This window comes from Felis catus, assembly GCF_018350175.1.
Source record: "Felis catus isolate Fca126 chromosome F1 unlocalized genomic scaffold, F.catus_Fca126_mat1.0 chrF1_random_Un_scaffold_34, whole genome shotgun sequence".
NCBI classification, from domain to species: Eukaryota; Metazoa; Chordata; class Mammalia; order Carnivora; family Felidae; genus Felis; species Felis catus.
In genome coordinates, this window is record NW_025408522.1 from 827,477 (window position 1) to 849,170 (window position 21,694).

The following is a 21,694-nucleotide window of genomic DNA, read 5'->3' on the forward strand; positions in this document are numbered from 1 at the left end:
GGAAAGACAATGTGTTCCTCATCTAAGAAGACACACACCTCACCCCCAGCAGCGGGTAACAAAAACAGCATCCTGCCGCACCCCAGGGTGCACCCCGCAAACAAACCAATGGAAGGTGCTGTGGAAATTCAATCATTAAGCAAATTCAATACTGATGGAAGTTTATTCAGTGTACCCGTATAATGGAAAAGGGTAAGGTGCTGCGCCATCTGCTTTTTTATTCCACCTGTGAAAAGTTCTCATTGACTGCAACAGACAGACCTTAAGGCTATGACCATGGAAGTAAACGTGGGTTAACAACTCAGCCTTGTTGACATTTCATGGGAAACAATGTCTCAAGCTAATGTTTGCACGTTCACTGGCTGCTGAACATGAGTGGAGCTAGATCTCTCCTTGAAACAGGGCTGGCAGATTATTTTCAAATTAATAAACCAGGTGTTTTCAAAGTAATTCTTAATTAATAAAAATAAATTATGTAATTAATTAAATTATTCTGTAACTACTAAAGCTCTTCAGATTAACATAAAAATGGAGCAGATAACAGAGAAAGTTCTCCTATGCCCTATCCTCTCCCCCCATCCTATTTCTTCTGTTACTCACCCCTAATCGTTTTGTGCTATACTTGTCACTATTAGTGAACCAATATTGATGTATACTTGACATTGATGTTCACTCCTTGTGTTGTAAATTTCTATGTTTTTTAAAGATTTATTTTGGAAAGAGAGCGTGCACACGTGCAAGTGGGGGAGGGGCAGAGAGAGAGGGGGAGAGAGAATCCCAAGCTGTCAGTGCAGAGCCTGCCGCAGGGCTCCAACCCACGCACTGTGAGGTCATGACCTGAGCCGAAATCAAGAGTCGGGTGCTTCATAATCAACTAAGCCACCCAGGTGCCCCAATTTCTATGTCCTTTTTTTGGAAAAAATATTGAATATCTGGTACCAACCAACCAGAAGAGTCTCACTGCTCTAATGAGCCTCTGGTTTCACCTGTTCACCCCTTCCTCTTTCCTTGAAACCCCTGGTCTTTTTAGTGTCTCTCCAGATCTGCCCTTTCCAAAATGTCATACCGTTGCAATCATGAACATTTCACGGTGACTCAGATGGCCTTTACTGGAAAGTCTAAAGGCTCTGTTTCTCATTTCTCTTCTGCTTCTTCCCATTGCCTTCCTTTTGCACCAAGGAAAACCCTGGTCGTGGTTATTAACTAACCGGCTCCTTCCGTGCCTCCTTCCGTGCCCAGGCGACCAAAGCTGCCTAAGTGCCAAGTAGCACCACTCGTGACTGGCACGTCGTTCTAGATCTCCCCCAGGGCCTACCGAGGAAATTCCTCATGACACAGCAGACGAAGAGGCTCCATCTAATGCCAGGGTAAGGTCTCCTGTCTTTGTCTGAGATTGATATGTTGCCTTGGCGGTTTATTTCAGGTTTGATGGATTTCACGCAGGATGATCTGACAGTGTATATTATGGATGGCATATGCAGTTTCCACGGTGGGGAGAGTGTCAGTTGGGAGTTTCTTACCAACAGATACCTGAGTCAAGAGGGCACTCAAAAATGACAGCATCCATTCCAAACTGGACAGCAGTGAACATCCTGGCATTTGTCTTCCTTGGAAAAGAATTTTATAATTGCCAATCAAAATGGACCTGAGACCTACTGTCCAGGAAAAGTTGGTGCCTTTTGGCATAAGTACACTTGCTCTACTCTTGCTTTTGGGTTCCCTTGAGTCGACTGCCTTTTCCCATCTGGTTTTCTAGACTCACCAAGAGAACAAAAGCCCCATGCAAGCAGAATACAGTATGACCTGACTCTCACTGTGTTTTCATTTCTGCGATTGCAGGGGGACTCAAGGCCCCGTGAAAATGGTACGTGTTTTAGAATCATTTACCTATGGAGGAAAAATCCTCAAGAAAAGAAAGGTGGGGCTTTCTTGCTGGTTTCAGTCTGGAAGGTTGCCCTATTTCCAGCTTCCTGTTGGGAAAGGGGACATTTCTGGAAGGACCGATTTTCCAGATAAGAACCATGGCCAGTGCTCCAGTCCCTGGGAACAGCCACGCTCCCTTATACGGTGCGGGTCTGTGTGTATGGGCTTTAGGGGCAGGGTCTCTGTGTGCGTCTGCGTGGTGTGAACGTGTGGTGTGGGCAGTGCCTGTGGGTAAGAGCATGTGTTTCCCCAGGAGATATATGCCCCATGTACACGTCCCAATGCTGGGTCCTTTTTCTCAGAAAGAACCCCATCGCCCCACACGCTTTGCATACATTGTCTTGTTCACCCCTCGTCACAGCTGTGCTGGCGTTGGCTTTCTCTCCCCGCCCCTCAGAGAGAGGGGCAGAGGTGCAGAGATGAAGGGCCCAAGCTCTGGAGCTACCAGGTGGCCCCCAGGCACGTGGCTGCAGCTCTGAACTCTGACCTGCACTGCTCACGCGCACTTGACGTGGGGCGAGGGAGTTACGGCATCTGGGAACATGCCTGGAGCGCCAGAGTCCACCCAGGTCCCAGATCCTGCCAGCCTTACAAGGTGGCCTCATCGGTCACGCAGCCCCCCCGCAGCCACAAGTGCATTCAGCTGACTTTGGCACGGCCATTAGTGTGAAATGCACGTAGGAAGCCCTGTGCTCCCGGTCGGCCCACAGTTTCTGAGAAGTGTGAGGCCACCTCGGACAATGTAGGTCAACACCTGTCAGTGCTGGGGTCACTCCTCAGCCTCTGGCCCGAAGCAGATAAGACTCAGGGAGATACTTTAGGGCATTTAATAACAGGATCACCACAAGCCCTGGAAGCGTTGGGTTGTGTGAGCCTAATGGCCGGGGACAGTGACAAACAGGAACTCAATATGCGCTTTGTTATCAGCCCGGACTCTGCCTCTCTCTCCCTTCCCGCCCCTCTCCTTTGCCTCCTTCCTTCACCGAGACGGGTGGCCCAGAACAGCTCAGTTCTTGCTTGTTGACCCGTTGCTGCCAGGCAGGCTGGGCCCGTGTCATGTCAAGCAGAACCCCCAACGTCAGCACAGCAGCACCACCATTGAGTGATAGTTACCCTGTGTCCTCCTGGCTGCCCCCCGAGGGCCTGGCGGAGCAGCATCCTGGGACAGGGCCGAGGCCAAGGCCCCGTCCAGTGCCACGGTGAGCTGACCTGCCTGTGTCTGAGACACAAACCCTGCTTTCTAGGTTTCTTTCTTTCAGTTGAATTCATGTGTGAAAATGTGGGCATGCTCATCAGAGACGATATTGATCAGTTCCTTGTTGGGGATGGGTGTCGAGTCCTACCAGTGACATCTGGTTCATGCGGCTGTTTGCGAAGGGTTGCACCAGCTCGTAGACTGTGTGTGTGTGGGAGGAGGGGGTGGGGGTAGAGGGGGGCAGGGCTTTCCTTAGCAGAAATCCCCCCTCATCGGACTAAGAATCTCATGACTGGCAACCGACATGGACTTGAGAGGACGTGATCCAGGAATTTTCAGCAGCGTTCTCTACTCTGGCCTTTGGGGCTTCTACTGGATGGTCTCCCGGCTAGGTCTCTAAAGTCACCCAGAGGACACATGGGAGCGATCTGATCCTCATGCTTGTCTGTCATTGCAGGTGGTCTCGGGAGTCAGTGAAAATAGTAAGTTCCATGGAGTCCCACACTTGCTGGGGAAAGATCTAGGTGGTGAGAGACCCGGGGCTTTCCTGCTGGCTTTCATTGGGAGCACCACCCCGATTCTGGGTGCCTGCTGGGAACGGGGGCTGGGGATGTGGGGAACGAGGCTGACACTACAGGGAAAGAACCGTGGCCATTTCTTCACAAGCACTTTTGCTCCCTTTGGGTGGTGAGGGTTTGTGTGTATGGTGGTGGGCTCTTCCCTGTGTGAATCTAGGTGGTGTGGCTCTGAGTGTGGTGTGAGTGTGTGTGTGTCTCCCTAGACTGGTGTCCCCTCCAAAAACGCAGCTGACAATGTCAGCTTCTAAGTGAAAACTCCCATCACCATTGTTTCATGCAATTGTATGTACTTCAAATTTGATCAAATTCTGCACTTTGAGTGTATACAGTTCGTTGTATGCTAATAAACTTGGGGGGAAATCCCACTGCCAGCTAGGAAGGGTTCCCAGCATTCTAAGTGGACAAAACTGTTTCAGAATCACCATTATTGGGTCAATAACCACTTCATTTAATGATAGATCTCACCTCTGAGCAGGCTGTTTCCTTAACCCCATGGCAGATGGATCAATCCTAATTTAAGAGAAGGAGCCCTAATGGTATCTAATTGGCCTCTGGGACAAGGGAGGCCAGAGAGGGTGATGGATTACGGGGAATAGCACAGCCTGTGGATGGGGAGCCAGGCACTGCGACGAGGCCCTCGGCCCTAAGCCCCATGGACTGTCTCTCACGCATCCCCTGCCTGGGGACCACTTATGAGCAGGGATGAGGCAGGAGGAGCCGGGGTGCCGGGTGAGAGCACCACATGGACATCGTCCTAAAAGCCCGGGGAGAGGGCCTTCCTTCCTGTCCCAGCCTCTTCTCCATCTACCAGACTCTTTCCTTCATTGACACTGGGGAGGGGCAGACAGTGGAGTCAGGTCTCCTGTTCTCCCACCCAGGACATATCACAGGGATGGAACCAGAGCCAGGCCAGACACAAGGAGGTTCCCAGGCCTGATCCACTGGGGGCCGGGGGGGGGGGACCAGCTTGTACTCTTCCCCTGCTTCTGGGGGTCACCTGACAACCAGTCCTTGTCTACACACTGTTGGCCAAGAGTTATTTGGCTGGAAACACATTCATACAAAAGGGATCTCACCCCACGTGACCAGGGCAGCTGTAGAACATTCTAGTTGCAGAGGAGGTGAGAGGGGCCCAGGCTCCAGTGCACAGGGAGTTGAGCAAAGTGGTGGGGGCTGATCCCAGGGTTAAGGTAGTCCTCGCTGTACCTTTCCCTGGCTCTGAGGACATCAGTTGGAGAATTTGTCTGACAGGTATTGGAATTCTCGGTTCTAAACCCTATCCGTTCTAACCCTTCCTTCCACTCGTGGGCACAGGAGCCCTAGCCCTGGGTGGTCACTACAAAGGCACTGACAGCATCTCCCTCACTCTTGTCTCACACAGTGCTCAGCACTGGGAAGCGCCTCTTGTAAAACCTCTGGGCTGGGATCTAGTTCAGGGGTGGAAAGGTCCCTCCTCAGTTTGTCCCAGCCTGTCGGGCCCCACACTAAGTTGGGTATCTGCCCCGGCTCTGGTCCAGATCCGAGAGAGGGGGGTGGCTTCCTGAGGACAGTGAGGTGCCCCCCCCCACCCTGCTGCGCTGATTACATCCAGCACAGGTGTGGGGGGTGATGCTCTTCACTCTGCTTACAAGTGGGCCCCGGCTGGGATTCCTCGAGGGCTTGGGGGGTGGCCGTCCTCTCTGAGTGTTCCCAGGGACTCATGGAGTGCCTGGCACATGTGTATGAGCCCTAAGAACCTATTAATGGAAGATCGTGTCAGGCCAGCAAATCCTCTGCAGGCACCCCCAGGGCAGGCACGTCACGTCTTCTGCATCTTTGGATCCGACAGCTGCACTCTCCAGGGGGGAAGCCACTAGCCAGACGTGCGGGCTCATGTTTAAATTAATTAAAGCAAATGAAGTTAAACATTCCATCCCTCATCACACTAGCCACAGTTCAGGTACCCAGCAGGTGCATGTTTACAACACAGAGCATTTCCATCCCGACAGACGGCTCTCCTGGGCAGCTGCTCGGAGCCTGGCCCAGGGTGTGCTCATGGAACCCACCTAACCCAACATGTGTCCGTCACAGTGGGAAGGTCAGGTTGGTTCGTGCCCAGGTGAGAGCTATCACGATCCAGTGCAGCTGGGGAAGTGCCAGGTGAAGGCGGATCCTTTCTCTCATTTGCAGGTTTGCAAGGGTGGTCAATGTCTCCTTGAAGGACGCTGACTCCACCGAGCCCAGGGAAGGTCTGAGGACCCAGAGGAAGGACAGCTGATGCCGGGTGGGCCAGCATGGCCTCAGCTGGGGCAGCAGGAACAGGGGAGACCCTCTCTCTAGTACGCTGCTTGCTCATGCTTGTGTCTGTAAAGGTTGGATTGTCCACTGAAGATATGATTCGAGCAGCAAGGTTGAAGAACCCCTAGGTAGGGAACAGCCCTCAAGTGTATCAGGAAATGGTTTCTGGGAGCTGTCAGGTTATACCTGCAGCTTTGGAGACTGAGGGAGGTGGGTATGAAATCAGAGAGAAAAGGAAATGTGCGTCCTTCTCATATTTTAACGCTGTAGGAATAAGAGCTGTTATGTCTGTTGGCTTAGGGTGTACTGTTCGCAATCTTTTCTTGCTTTGTTATTTAAAGTCTCTCTTTCCGCTAAGACCTGCTCTCTTCTGCTCTGCCTCTGCCAAGCATCAAAGCCTTGGTTACGGTAGGTTCCCACGTCTTGGGACTTGAGCAGGGGCAGTTTACTGGGTCGGATTTGGTGTGATCTGTGACAGAGGTGGTCTGATGAGGCATATTCTGGCATGCACACTTGAAACGGAGACAAAGTGCTTCCATGTGAGCTGGGTGCTGGGGACCCGGGGACCCTCTCCCTCTGCACCTTCAGGTCACGGAGCGGCACCTGTATGGGCTACCTTCAGCTTTGCCCCTGGGTGAAAGGGTGCTCCCTGGGTGGGCATCGCAGAGAACGTTTCCTCTCCAGCTCCTGCAAGTGCTCCTGGGACCGTCTGAAGAAGTGAGGTGGGAGGTGCTCCCTGGAGCAAGTTCTCTCCTCCTCTCCTCACCCAAATCCAGGGTCCCTGGAGCCGAATAAATCCTGTACTTGCCTCCACGTGGAAGGGACCTCTGTGCAGCTCCCCCCCCCCCACACACACACACACGCTGATACCCTCCCTGGTTGGCAGGATTTCTAGAGGCCTGTGTGAATGCCACTGGGCCCTCACACACACTGGGTCTCCAGGCCCCGCTGAGCTGTCTCCTGGGAGTGAACAGCCCCAGGAAAGAGGCTCTTGGCAGTGGGGCTGGGGTTCCTGCCCCTGTCAGATCCCACTCCTCCAGCCACACAGCAATGGGCCTGCTCCCCACACCACGGTTATAGCCCTCCGTGTGATCTTTCTTGTGCCTGTCTGGGTCCTCGCCCACTCCTTCCAGTGCTCAGGGCAGAGGCTGGCAGGCACAGGGGTTTCTACGGCTGCACCTGTTGATGTTTTCCCCTCGCTTCACCTATAGACTGGGGGACTTTGGGCAAGTTATGTTACCTCTAATGTCACGGTCACTGTCCCTAAGGGGCTGGGACTAATGTGGAGGAAAGGGCTGTGGGAACGCCCAGTGTCCCCCAGGTACCTAAGGTCAGAGCAGGCACAGGCCAGCCACACGGTATGGGGAATGGATTGTCTTCTCCAATGGCCCAGCACAACCATGAAGGTGCCCCTGGATTTGGCTGGATTGATTAGTTGATGGATTGATTGGTTAGGGAAGGTGGCAGTATAGCCATGGCATGCACACTTGGGTTCCACTCTCCCCATATTGGAGGAAAATACAAAGGTGGAGGCTGACCAGGAGACGGGAAATGGACAGGAATCTGGAGGGAGGAAGGAGTCCAGGTGGTCATTGGAGAGGGAAGTTGGGAGGCGGGCAGTGTATTGCACACAAAGTCCTAGGGACAGTGACTGCCTCTTGGAGGGACGGGGTGGCTCAGGTGCTGCTTCCTGGTCCCAGGCATGGAATCTGAGGACTAGGAAGGGCCTGGAGTCCCTGGACCTGCTCCTCATCACATTGGAGAAAGGTGGGAAGAGGGCCCCAGGGGGATTGTAGTGTGAGGGCACAGTTGCCATCTGGGGTCAGGGATGTAATCCCAGAAGCAGCAGCCTGAGTTCTCACCTCCCCTGACCTCATCCTCTCTTTCCCACGGCCACCCCATCACTGTCGCTGCCCTTGTGCACGCAGAAGTCTGTTTTACAGATCCGGAGGGTTAGGATTCAGACACTAGCCATCTGCATATAATTTACTTCCTACTTCTGGCTCTTTTCTATCTATTTCTGGCGCTTAAGTCTCCTGTGTGACTCTTCCCTGCTCCCTCTTTGGATGATTCCCATCCTGAAGGACCCAGTCCCATCCAGGCCCAGGAGGGCCTAGCATCTCCAGTGTCTATATAATCTCCCCAGCATCCCGTCACCAGCTTTCCCAGCAGCACCCTGTTCCCAGGGCTGAGCAGCCCTGTGTGGTGGCTTGGGCACCAGGCTGGAATGAGGAGGGCTGGGATCGCTCTGCCGGAGGGCCCCCCGGGAGCCTGTGTCTGCCCTGGCCGAGCCCGTCTTGGTGCTCTCCTGCCCCAGAGATGGGGATGGGGGCCTCTGCAATCACATGACTGTCTTCTGCCTTACAGCTACCAAGATCACACAATTTTAAAACAAGAATGATTCCATCAGGAATCTGATTCCAGAAATCCTCCTGTCGTGGATGAAAGAGAATGTGTCAGGAAAGAAGGGGCATGGAGTGGAACAGGAGGAGGAAATGGAGTGCAGAGAGGCAGGAGGAAGTGCAGAAGGCAAACAAGTGCCCTTCAGGGAACCGGAATGCCCAGGAGCTCGCTGGGGCAGCCCACAATGCACGTGACCTTGCAGGAGGACATGAAGGTTATGGCCACGTTCCACAAGTGAAGGGTGTACTGACAACATAGCCCAGGGCGCAGATAGCCATGCCCTGCCCAGCCCTAACTTTGTTGGGCCACTGACTCCTGCCTCCACTGACTCCTGCATTTGGACGACAGGGCTGGAGGCCCCTGCGGGGCCACATGGAGCAGGTCACATTGTGTTCTTTGGGAAACGTGTCCCTGGAGGGTTCAACATCTCAGTCCTGCAGGACCCTATGCTGCCCAACCCTCTCAAGGGAAACAGCGAGCACATCAGCCACTCAACAAGGTGAGATAGTGCAGGGTAGGCTGGGTTTTTCCCAGTTCAGGCTCCCAGGCAAAGAGGGAGGAGGACAGAGGCCGGGGGTCTCCCTGTGAATCAAGTAAGGTGGTTCCCAGGGCTCAGCTCCGCATCCTCATGGGCATAGAGCAGCCTGTCTTTAGATAGGGGCCACAGCAGCCTCCAGTCCGGGCTGGGAGTTTCCCAAGGCCAGTCATCCCCTCAAACCCTTCAGAGTCCTCTGGACGCCCTGGGTCACCTTGTGGCACCATTTCTCAGACTGGGATTCTACAGATTTGTCATATATGCAGAAAAACCAAAGAGAGCAGACAATTTTGAAGCAAATTCAATGCAGTGCTAGCTTGGAATATGTTAAGGAGTAAGGTTTTCCAGTTACTTACATGTCTCTTTCCAATTTTGTAAATAAATATAAGAAATAGAACTTGTATTATATTTTAAAAATCAGTGTCTTCTGTGACCTTACCTTGCTGGAATATGCTAAAGACATATAATTCATGATTTCAATAGGACGCGTACTGATTGTGGTTTAATTGAAAGCTGTAGGCAAAGTTTGATGGGGTGTTAGGAAGAAGGATTATGAGTGAGGAAAAGAGGGGAGAGTTTCACAGTCCATTGTGACTGTGCAGGGGTCATGATAGTCTGTATTGCATGTGGGGTGGGGAGCAGGGTCACCACTCTCACCACCCTGTATCATTAGACCTCTTGTTCCGCACAGGGCCCAGAGGGTGGGACTTGGGCTTTTCCTCTTGTAATTCTTTTCGTTAGCTTCCCCAATTGGAGCTTTGTGTAGAGAGGAGCTGGTCTGTTTCCCCCTGGGAGAGTAGTAAAGCTTTCCTTGCCCATGGGAAAGGATCCGGTCTATAAGGGCCACCTATGCTTGCTTGGACCTTGTGTTTCAACATCTAACTTAGCCAAGGCCAATTCCTACCTCCTGTCCCCAGACGTGAGTCAGAGGACCTGGGACAGGACAGTTGCCTCACCTTGGTGTTTCAGCATCCTTCTGTGAAAAGGATGAGAATAGGTCTCCAAGGCCACTCCAGTTCCTCGATCTCGGACACCAGCTTCCCCAGCTGACCACCTGTCTTGATCTTATCTTTCTGAATGAGCACAGACAAAATGGGCACAACAAACCATCCTCACAGGGCTCCTTCTGGCATGAATTGACACACTGGAGGCAGCGGACATCACCACATTTTAGGAACATGGGTTTTTCTTTCTTTCTTTCTTTCCTTTTTAATTTGCATGGTATTTATTTATTTAATATTATTTTTTTGTTTTATTTATTTATTTATTTATTTATTTTTTCAATATATGAAATTTATTGTCAAAATGGTTTCCATACAACACCCAGTGCTCAGCCCAAAAGGTGCCCTCCTCAATACCCATCACCCACCCTTCCCTCCCTCCCACCCCCCATCAACCCTCAGTTTGTTCTCAGTTTTTAAGAGTCTCTTATGCTTTGGCTCTCTCTCCCACTCTAACCTCTTTTTGTTTTCTTCCTTCCCCTCCCCCATGGGTTTCTGTTAAGTCTCAGGATCCACATAAGAGTGAAAACATATGGTATCTGTCTTTCTCTGTATGGCTTATTTCACTTAGCATCACACTCTCCAGTTCCATCCACGTTGCTACAAAGGGCCATATTTCTTTCTTTCTCATTGCCCTGTAGTACTCCATTGTGTATATAAACCACAATTTCTTTACCCATTCATCAGTTGATGGACATTTAGGCTCTTTCCATAATTTGGCTATTGTTGAGAGTGCTGCTATAAACATTGGGGTACAAGTGCCCCTATGCATCAGTACTCCTGTATCCCTTGAGTAAATTCCTAGCAGTGCTATTGCTGGGTCATAGGGTAGGTCTATTTTTAATTTTCTGAGGAACCTCCACACTGTTTTCCAGAGCGGCTGCACCAATTTGCATTCCCACCAACAGTGCAAGAGGGTTCCCATTTCTCCACATCCTCTCCAGCATCTATAGTCTCCTGATTTGTTCATTTTGGCGACTCCGACTGGCGTGAGGTGATATCTGTGTATGGTTTTGATTTGTATTTCCCTGATAAGGAGCGACGTTGAGCATCTTTTCATGTGCCTCTTGGCCATCCGGATGTCCTCTTTAGACAAGTGTCTATTCATGTTTTCTGCCCATTTCTTCACTGGGTTATTTGTTTTTCGGGTGTGGAGTTTGGTGAGCTCTTTATAGATTTTGGATACTAGCCCTTTGTCCGATATGTCATTTGCAAATATCTTTTCCCATTCCGTTGGTTGCCTTTTAGTTTTGTTGGTTGTTTCTTTTGCAGTGCAGAAGCTTTTTATCTTCCTAAGGTCCCAGTAATTCATTTTTGCTTTTAATTCCCTTGCCTTTGGGGATGTGCCGAGTAAGAGATTGCTACGGCTGAGGTCAGAGAGGTCTTTTCCTGCTTTCTCCTCTAGGCTTTTGATGGTTTCCTGTCTCACATTCAGGTCCTTTATCCATTTTGAGTTTGTTTTTGTGAATGGTGTGAGAAAGTGGTCTAGTTTCAACCTTCTGCATGTTGCTGTCCAGTTCTCCCAGCACCATTTGTTAAAGAGACTGTCTTTTTTCCATTGGATGTTCTTTCCTGCTTTGTCAAAGATGAGTTGGCCATACGTTTGTGGGTCTAGTTCTGGGGTTTCTATTCTATTCCATTGGTCTATGTGTCTGTTTTTGTGCCAGGAGCATGGGTTTTTCAAGATAACTGAGGCAGATGAGACATCTCCTTCCTTATTTAAAATTTTCAGCCATACCCACTCTCTGTGGGAAAATGAGCATGATAGTAGAGTTTCCTAAGGACCTAAAGGAACAGGACTGCGTGGGGTTTTTATCCTCTTTGCTTGCATAGACATGTCACGTACCTACTATGTGTCCTCCCTCTACTAGGAAATGCCACGCACTACAAATATAAACATAAGTGACTCTTGGTGCTGCTCTTCTGATATCTTCTCATATTTGAGATGCCAGGTAGAATTAAAGTCTCAGTTGGTCATTCATCTTTGACCTGAGCTGGTAAAATAGACCAGACCTGGGGTGTCCAATATTGTAGCCACCAACCACCTGTGGAAATCGAGCCCCTGGAATTCAGCTCCTCTGAATTGAGCCGTGCTCTGAGTGTGACATGCACACTGATTCTGAGGACAGAATAAGAAAAAAAAAAAAAAAAGAAGAAGAAACTTTCTTGTTGAGGTTTTAAAAACAATGTATTTTTGAAATCAAATACACGTTGAAGTGGTACCATTTTGCCCATTACAATGATTTGATTTTTGACTTGTTTCTTTTTACCATAGAGCTACTAGACAATCTGTAGTTGACATGGGTGGGTCCCATTCTATTTCTGCCTGCGATTGCCAGTCTAGGCTGAGAGATCCTCCCAACTCGCAGAACCACTCCAACCTGGCCGTGGCTCAGACCCACAGCAGCAGCTGAGAGGTTGAACCAATCAATGGGAGAAACTCAATTCAACATCTCGTACAACAGTCCAAGTCATGATCTGTTCAGGGAAAAGAAAGAATATGTCATCTCTCAAGCCTGGGTACTGAAAATCTACTCCTACCCACAGCTCCTAGAACAGAGAGCCCAGGCGTATACAGTATCCCTAGGGGCACACACTGTGTTTGTGATGGAGGTGACCTCAATAACACTTGCTGTATTCATAGAAGGATTCGTCCCCTGCACTTTGCTGTCTCACATGTGCCTTTTGTAGAACACTGACCAGCAAAAAGGAGGTTGCAGAAGAGTGGAGTCCTCCTCTAGGAGATTCTTCTCTGGTTTCCAACTCCTTTCAAAGGGGGCTCAGTTCTGAAATGAGATTGATTCAGAAGGGGCTCCTTATGTTAAAGGGTCCTCTTGCCACCCTACCATACCAGGACTCACCTATTTCATCATCCGATTATGTTTTAATTTAATTCTGGGAGGACTGAGATATCCTGATGACAGAAATGGTGCCACGTGTGTTTTTATTCCACATGGAACCGAACTTTCAAAAGAAACAGCAGTTTCAGACATTTTGAGTGTGAGGATTGATAAATGTGAAGAATTATCTGTGGTCAATAAATACCATGTTTTCCTTGTCTTGTGGACAAAACCAGACATGAACATGAACTCTCTCTATACAATACTCCATAGTTATGTTGCTTACACAAATATGCTTCATCTGTCAAGCACATAATGTGTCATAAAATTCCCATTTCAATTTGACTCACTGTTTAAAATTAAAACCTTCTGGTTTACTACTTAATACACTTAGCTTCTATAGGATATGAATTCTCACTCACGTTAGCTCAGCGATTTGAAACATGTGGGCCCAGAACCTAGTTTTGAGGAACCGTGGGGTACCAAGCTGAGGAGGAGATGGAAATTGGCTGTGCTTGGTTCCAATCCTGGGAGATAAATTCTTCACTTTGATTTTGTTGCCGCTCAGTGACTAGAAAGTAGAAATCTCTTACTGCCATCACGTTTTCCTGCACAGTAACATATAAGATTATCGGTGTATCAAAGCCCACGAAGCATATTTTAAACAGATTTGAGCTTCAAAATATGGGAAGGTCATAACAACAATTGGTAAATTACACGCATTTTAAATATCTTTATTAGTGATCTGTCGATGAAATTTGAGGAGTTTTTGTTGTGTCTCACTTATTTGGGTCTTTATTCTTCAACTGTAGAAAAGCGGAGGGATTGTAGTTCTTGAGGGACTTTGGCAGACACCCGAAGAAGGTTGGGTGAACCGAGTGGTAGTAAACACGGCTGGCCGCTAGGTGGAGCTATGTCAAAGACGATGGCAGCACTTCCCTGTTCCCTGGCCTCATGCAGGCTTAAGGCATCCACTCTTACCTTCTGAAATGCCCACTGGAAGGCAAACACCCACCTGATCCTGCAGTTGCTCCGTTCAGTAAACATTTCTGTCTCCTGATAACCAGGGGTAGCCTCACCCCATGCTTCTTCGCAGGACGATTAAAAACTGTAGCCGTTTCAATTCGTAGGTACGTGTTCAGCCTTCCCATTTTCCGGGGAACTTTGATCCATCCTTACTGTGTGGCCAAACTCCGCTACACCCAATGTCCCCTCAATTGTTCCTACCTGTAGAAACCTTTCCTTTTGTCCCAAGACAAATGATGTTTGTACTTTGCACTCCCAGGACAACTTGCGGGGGCTTCTGATAGAGGGTGTGGTCTTAAATTTTCTTTAATGACACAAATTTAGAAGAGAGCTGGGCCTGTGGTCTTGATTTTGGATATCAAATACAAGGAGAAAAGTAGACAACAAATAATGACTCTTGGATTGATCTATGACTTAATACTTTGAAATCCATCAGATTTCCCATATATTGTCTCCTGACAATATATGTCTCCCTACACTTTCCTGGTTATCTAGGAGTAATACAAACAACAGAACATAATGGAAGGGAGAAAACTCGAGTGCACACTATGTAAAGAATAAAGCTGGGGTGCCTGGGTGGCGCAGTCGGTTAAGCGTCCGACTTCAGCCAGGTCACGATCTCGCGGTCCGGGAGTTCGAGCCCCGCGTCAGGCTCTGGGCTGATGGCTCAGAGCCTGGAGCCTGTTTCCGATTCTGTGTCTCCCTCTCTCTCTGCCCCTCCCCCGTTCATGCTCTGTCTCTCTCTGTCCCAAAAATAAATAAACGTTGAAAAAAAAAAAAAAGAAAGAATAAAGCAAAGGAAACTTACCTGAATTGTGGCACGACATCAAGAAGGGGAAATATTAAGATTATCTAAGAATTATTTCTAATTTCCTACCTCAGAAGTCAAGTGCTTCTCAATTCTCGTGCTTCTTGTACATTTTCACACATTTCCAAACTTGAGCTGAACAAAGGAAAGCAAACATGAAACTCATACAATGCCAATATTGAGAAGCGGTGGTTGTTTTTGACTTTGAGAGACATTGTTCTAAATGGACTATAAATGCTCTGAGTTCACACCTTTGTCAGCCACCAACAGATTTAAACCTCATACACTTTACTAGGATTACCAAGGGGTGGAAATGCTGTGAGATGGCTAATCAATAATAGTTTTGATGTGAATGTTGGTTTAGATAGAAGATGCAGGATAGGATTTATTGTAACATTAGTAGTCTCGTTTCTGTTACAGTCGGTAGCAGAAGTTTCAAAACAGAAACGTTGTTGTCCAATTTCCTGTGATTTTGCACACACTCCAGTTTGCTTCACAAATCCTTGAAAATACATATTTGCAATCACAGAGAGAAATATCTGGGGAGAAATGATGGTGTCCACGGAGTGAGCTTTTAGAGTACACTTCTCGAGACAATGATTGCTACATTCCATTAAAACATTTTAGGTTTTAACAGGGCCCCTGGGTAGCTCAGTCAGTTAAGCATCCGACTTTGGCTCAGGTCATGATTTGTTGTTTTACACGTTCAAGCCCCACATCAGCTCTGTGCTGACAGCTCAGAGCCTGGAGCCTGCTTAGGATTCTGTGTTCTCCCTCTCTCTCTGCCCCTCCCCCACTCACACTCTGTCTGTCTGTCTGCCTCTCAAAAACAAGTAAACATTAAAAAAATTCGGGGCGCCTGGGTGGCGCAGTCGGTTGAGCGTCTGACTTCAGCCAGGTCACGATCTCACGGTCTGTGAGTTCGAGCCCCGCGTCAGGCTCTGGGTTGATGGCTCAGAGCCTGGAGCCTGTTTCCGATTCCGTGTCTCCCTCTCTCTCTGCCCCTCCCCCGTTCATGCTCTGTCTCTCTCTGTCCCAAAAATAAACGTTGAAAAAAAAAATTAAAAAAAAAAATTTATGTTTGGGGCGCCTGGGTGGCTCAGTCAGTTGAGCATCCGACTTCGGCCCAGCTCATGATCCCGCGCCTCGTGAGTTTGAGCCGTGTGTTGGGCTCTGTGCTGACTGGCTCAGAGCCTGGAGCCTGCTTTGGATTTTGTGTCTCCCTCTCTCTCTCTGCCCCTCCCCTACTCTGTCTCTCTGTCTCCCAAAAATAAATAAACCTTAAAATTTTTTTTTAATTTTCCTTTTAAGTAATCTCTGCACCCATTTGGGGCTCAACTTCACGACTCCCAGATCAAGAGTCACACACTCCATGGATCGAGCCAGCCAGGCGAGCCCTCATTACTTTTTACAAAATCTAACTATGAGAATATATTTATTGCATTCACACCAGTGGGGTCTGTGCCTAATTCCTTATAGATAGATAGCGACCCTTTAACATTGGATTCAAAGAGATTGGGAGGAATCCTCCTTTTTCTTAGAGAGACTTAATAGACATGGCTTAAGACAGGGTTTCTTAAACTGGGCTCTGTTGACATTTTGCGCAAGGTAAGTCTTGTGAGGAGCTGCAGGATGCCTTACAAAATGTTTAGCTGCATCCCTGGCCTCAGCCTGCCAAATGCCAGCCGTGCCTTCCCCACTGTTGACACCTTAAATGTATCCAGAATTTGCCAGATGTCCCCTGGGGGCCCAATTTCTCCCTGATCGGGGACCACCAGAAGCCAATATCATGTGTCCCAGAGAACTGGGAAGGTACTCTCTCCAGGTACAATAATCTAGTATGTACCTGAATTAAGTAACAGTAATATTGGACTAATGGGGCATTGAGAGGGTGTGAATACAGTGAGTGAGAGAGGGAAACTCCAATGTAAGTCTGGAGGCCAGGATTCAAGGGGAGGTGAGGGGAGCGCTGAATTCTTTTAGTTAGTTTCAAGGATTCCTATACGGTCATTAAATTAATTGGTTTCTCACATTTTAAAGGAGATGGCCAAGGAGATAGCAAGATGGAGAATTTAGATGATTAAACCATTACTGAGTGCCTACCATCCAATCCATGCCTGGCAACACGGATGTGGTTTTGTCACACACTGACTCTGGGTCTGGAGATTCCAGGCGGAGATGTGATTCTCAGGACTCAGTCTGACAAAGTGGATTATTTCATTATGTTCCTAAAGTATAGCCTAGGAGATCCTGAACGTACCGTCCACTCTATTGCTGTGCTGTGAATGATCTCTATCTCCACTCTCCTCTATGGTAGCAACCAGCTCTGAGTGGCTCTCGAGCCCTTGAAATGTGGTCTCGTTTCATGTGTCACAGTGGAAATCTTAACATTTTGGATGTATCGGATCAAAAATATATTACTCACATTAGCTTCACTGTTTTTGATTTTCCTTTTTCCAGTGTGTTTACTGGCAAAGCCAAAACTATGTATGTGCTTTGCATAATTTTTATCAGAGAACAGTGACCTAGAAGGTGGAGAATTGTGCCCTGTTGGAATCCTGAAAGTCACCCTTGTCCTGGGTTCATGTCTAGGCCTGGTAGTACATGCAGACAGAACGGGGGATCCTGCTAAGTCTGGGTCCTCCTTGCATCTCAGCTCAAAGCCCTGGACATTTTTTTTTCTTTTTTTTGCAATGTAAATACATATCTTTATTACTTAATTGTATACCTTTATAACATTTATATTAATTTAATACCTTTCCTATTGTTTTTCTGAGTAAAACATACATACAACGGCAGAGTAGAAAATCTTAAGATTTAGGACATATAAAATTAATAGAAGTCTGATTCCACCATTCAAAAAGAACACGATAACATTTCTGTTCACCTTTCCCATATTGACACAAGAAAATTTTACCTTAGTTTTAGTTGAAATTTTTCTTTTTATTATATTTTCTTAATGTAAATATTATTTTAATTACTATTTTTCATTTTATGACTTTTTCTATATGTACCATCCCGGATTCTAAACTTCTAGACTAATTTGGTAGAGAAAAAACATGTAATTAATGTAGCTGTTAGTTTTTTATCAAAAACACAGGCATGTGTGTTTCAGTGAAGAGCTAAAGGTAAACTCCTTGTCCCACACCTTTGCTAAGAAAATAAATATGCCTTCTATGTAATTACTCTACATCAAATTGTGTTTATAATTAATGGGTCTATAACCTGACTAAATTACTTTAAGATATAACGATTACTTCTAGTATTTCATCTGGAACAAAATTTGAACGTCATTCTAGAGGTGTCCTTGGACTGAGGTTGGTAGAAATGGGTATGGATTGTGTTTTAAATAAAAAAATAGGACCTCTCTCTATTCTCAAAATATTCTCTTTTTCCCTCTTCACCCTGAAATTTTGACTAGTGATTGTAATTGGTGTTGGAGGGGTCAGGTCATTTCCCTTCATGTAATTTATTTTCAAAACAGAGAATGACAACGTGTGAGACCAGGATTCAGCTTTTGAAACACAAGCACTTAATCTCCAATGGTGCCCCTGTCTCTGTAGAGATGCACCTGTCCACACAGCAGAAGTTGGACGGTGTGCACGTGCATTCCCCATGAAAGCTCTGTTGCCACGGCGATGAAATGATGTCAGATGCCCGTTTTTTCCAACTGCCAGTCTCTGAGCTGAGCAGTTCAACTCTGATAGTGAGTGAGTTCTCAGATCTGTACCTAGTGTCTTCGAAGATGGGCAATCTGATTTGTTGCTGCGGTGGTATGTTCATAAAGATCTTCTTAACACTGTCTGCTACTAACTGGACAGTTAGCCGTTGCTCAAAATATTTTTCCATGGTTTGAAATCTCCTCTCTCTATCTGGTCGTACGGAGTTATGAATATGTTTTATAGTTTTGTTTTATCTCTTGGGTTTAGGTTATTCTATCAAGATAGCTCCCTTGATATTTTTTCTCCATTGAGAAAAATGGACTATATCCTGCACCCCTTTCTTGTCACCACTAGGTATTCCTAGGAGAAAACATACGGCAATGTCTATTGTAATGTAGGATCTTTTAAAACTCCAAAAGTGTGTATTCAAATTATTCATTACAGAAATGTAGAGTGAATCCAGAATGGTTGATATGGAAGGTATCCATCATTGTTTTTAACATGCTTTCCCTATACTCTTTATACCAAAAAGGGGCAGTGGGTCCAGTATTTGGGGAGATGTGTTCCTTCATTCACATAAAGAGTTGTCCAAAGAGACCCTAACAATATGAGAGTTTCAACAATTTGTGGCCCCCAAACACACATTTACTTTTATCCTTTGGGTGTTATCCAGAATTACACTGTATACATTGGATCACTCTGGAGAACAATCATGAATATTTCTGGTCAAAGGCCACAGAGAGTGGGATCCAGGGGTCACCAACAGCTTTTTTTTTCTTTTTTCTTTTCTTTTGTGTTCCTTTTTTTAATGCCTCTGATTCTGTCAAAACTAAATTATGTTGAGGTAAAATGATAGTTTTTAGGCAAAGCAAAGCAGCTGTGTGTCATAGAACAATGGTCTGGGAACTCAGAGTCCCAGGTTTGAATCCACCTCTGAACTTGCAAAATTGTAAGGTCTCACTTAATATCTGTACCCTCTAATGAATCTTTCTGACCACTTGTCATACACCGCACACTTTACATGCAATAATTCATTCAATGCCATCACAGACATATGTGATGGTTTGTTACTCTTCCTACTTCTCAGGAGGAGAAACTGAGGCACAGAGATTCTTGTGTCCAGGAGCATGAACTCCTAAGAGTCAGGATGTGAACCCAGGCCTGTAGTCCCAATGCTCATGCTTTAACTTCTACTTAGCCATGGGATCACTGGCTGTGCAAAGCAATTCCAGCATGTGTGTGTATGTCAGGAATCACCTGGACCAAGGAAAATCCCACATGCTATCTACTATTATGAGGTAGTCCCTGTGGTCCCACAGCCCAGGGAAACTCTCAAGCCAGATTATGATAGAACTTGCCGTAGTCACTAATATGAAAAAGATCTAGAAATCTTACATGGTTCTGGTCAGTTCAAAGATTCTGAAAGTTTGGAGGCACAAGTTAGGAAAACCTGGTCAAACTCTGCCAGTGCTGAGCTACTCCTCAGCACTTGGCCTGAGTCCAGTAAGGACTGAGGAGATCCTTTAGAGGTGTTGGATGGCATTGTCAATAGGAGTGAGCCCTAGTAATGCTGAAGTTCTGTGAGCCTACCCGTGAGACAACGAAAAAGAAGCCTCGAAGTACCAATTCACAATGAACCTTGTGCCATCACCCTCATCGCTGCTCCCTTGTACAGCTGAGTTAGAGAGCTGGTCGGCGCCTGCTCAGTCAGTTTCCTGGTGTGGTCATTCTTCAGGACATGGCACAAATCTGATTAAGAATCGGGAACATGACGGGCTGGTGCCTTACTCAGCTGCTGGAGCATGCATCTCTTGCTCCCTGGGTGATGAGTTCAGGCCCCATTGCATGTGGTGTGTGAAGACTCATTCAGGAAAAAAGATCCAGGGACATAATGTAGTATATTCGGTAACATTATCAGCATGAGCCCTAAAAACAGCTTGATTCCCAAGAACTACACACTGTAGGGGCCGTGACCAATAAGAACTCAAACATTTGATTACTAGCCCGGTGTCCATCCTCCTTGTTTTGACACTCTCACCCATGCTCCAGTGGGGCCTTTGCTCCTTAATGAACTATCCCATTGCTTGCTAGTAAATGAAAGCCAATAGCTGACATGCTTAATGAATATATATCCGGGTAGCATCGCAAGGCAAGACTAGAAGAAAAATAGCACATAATTAATAATACTGTTTGGTTTTCAATGGTGGGCTTTCCTTATGTACAATTTGTTAATCTTTGATGAGCTTCATAACAAAGGATTTATGATTAAACAACACAGACTGCTGTGCCTAGATTTGAATCTAGTCTCTCAGTAAAGGGTTGGTTATAATCACCTGCAAAACAGTAAACAGCAGATGAAAGATCAATGCAGGTCCGGGTGATCCTTAGGGAGAGTCATGGCGGTGGAGGGGGAGGAGCCTTCTCCAGGCCGTGGGTATGGAGGGGTCCATCTAAAAGGAGATGGGACATGGGCCCCTGCCACTGCAGGGTCTCAAGAAGGATGAGGAGTCCGTACAGATCAGATTTTGGGGAAGGAGGAGGAACTGGGAAGGGGCCCACTCAGAGCCAGTACAGCCCCTGCCCTCCACCAGCCAGGCCTTAGTCCTGGCTGCTCAGATGGTTCCACAGACCAATAGTCAGTGCCACGTTAGGTGTCCCAGCCTACACTCAATACACCATCAAAGCACCAGCCCGATGGGCCAATTTCGCAGTTAATTCACAGTAGCTGCTCAGCCAGGCTTAGTCAACTGAAGGGAAGCTAATTCTGGGCAGAGCCGTCACATGACAGTTGGTTTGGAATGTCGTGGCTTCGGAGTCAGCTTGGGAGCTGAGCAGACCACTGGCCACTGGGGAAGGCTCCTTGTGAGAGCCCTGGTAGTGTGGAGGCCGGGTGAGGATGGCCACTGTTGGGCTTCCCCTGCTCCTTCAGAAGGGCTTCACTTCGTGGTAACTGCATTGTGCCTTGGGTCAGGGGTTGAAACCTAGTGTTGGGAGGCTGAGTTAGGATTTGTACTTTTCTCCTAGCTTAGGCACCTCCTCCAGGGCATCAACTGTCTTCCACAGAGACCTTGGGGAGGAAGACTTGATAAAGAGACTGGGGGAGCCCCTGGCTCAGGGGTTCAAGGCATGATCTCAGGTGCCCTGGGAAGGTCCCAGATTTTCAGGGATCTCTGTCCCCGGGCAACATCTACATTCCTATCCTGGACCTCCCACTCTTCAGAATAGCGAATCTTGGTGAGTCACTTAATCTCTCACAGAAAATATGGGTCACAGGCCCTGCCCTCTCTGCCCCACGGGGTTGATATGGGGATCCCAGGAGGTGGTAACAGGACTTCCCCATGAGCTGTAAAGCATCCTAGCCATGGACAGGATGAAAAGGAAGCTTCCATCCTCCTTTGTCCTGTAGACATCCAAGTCCCCACTCTAGATTCAACCACTACCAAGTG

At 47.6% G+C, this 21,694-nt stretch overlaps 2 long non-coding RNA genes across 5 annotated transcripts; one reads left to right on the top strand and one right to left on the bottom strand.

Annotated features, from left to right (window-relative positions):
• Positions 1-807: 807 nt before the first annotated feature.
• On the top strand, positions 808-9,319 carry LOC123383653. Its single transcript, XR_006593592.1, has 2 exons — positions 808-1,367; positions 1,840-9,319. It is a non-coding gene; the product is annotated as an uncharacterized LOC123383653 (long non-coding RNA).
• A 2,141-nt stretch (positions 9,320-11,460) lies between these two features.
• On the bottom strand, positions 11,461-14,464 carry LOC123383642. Of its 4 annotated transcripts, XR_006593559.1 has the most exons (4): positions 13,175-14,464; positions 12,774-12,876; positions 12,613-12,698; positions 12,082-12,390 (listed from the first exon to the last, which is right to left on the bottom strand). It is a non-coding gene; the product is annotated as an uncharacterized LOC123383642 (long non-coding RNA). The 4 variants fall into 4 exon arrangements; XR_006593558.1 differs by adding an exon at positions 11,461-12,031 and having other exon boundaries at positions 12,183-12,390; positions 12,613-14,464; XR_006593557.1 differs by having other exon boundaries at positions 12,613-12,876.
• Between the last annotated feature and the right edge of the window lie 7,230 nt (positions 14,465-21,694).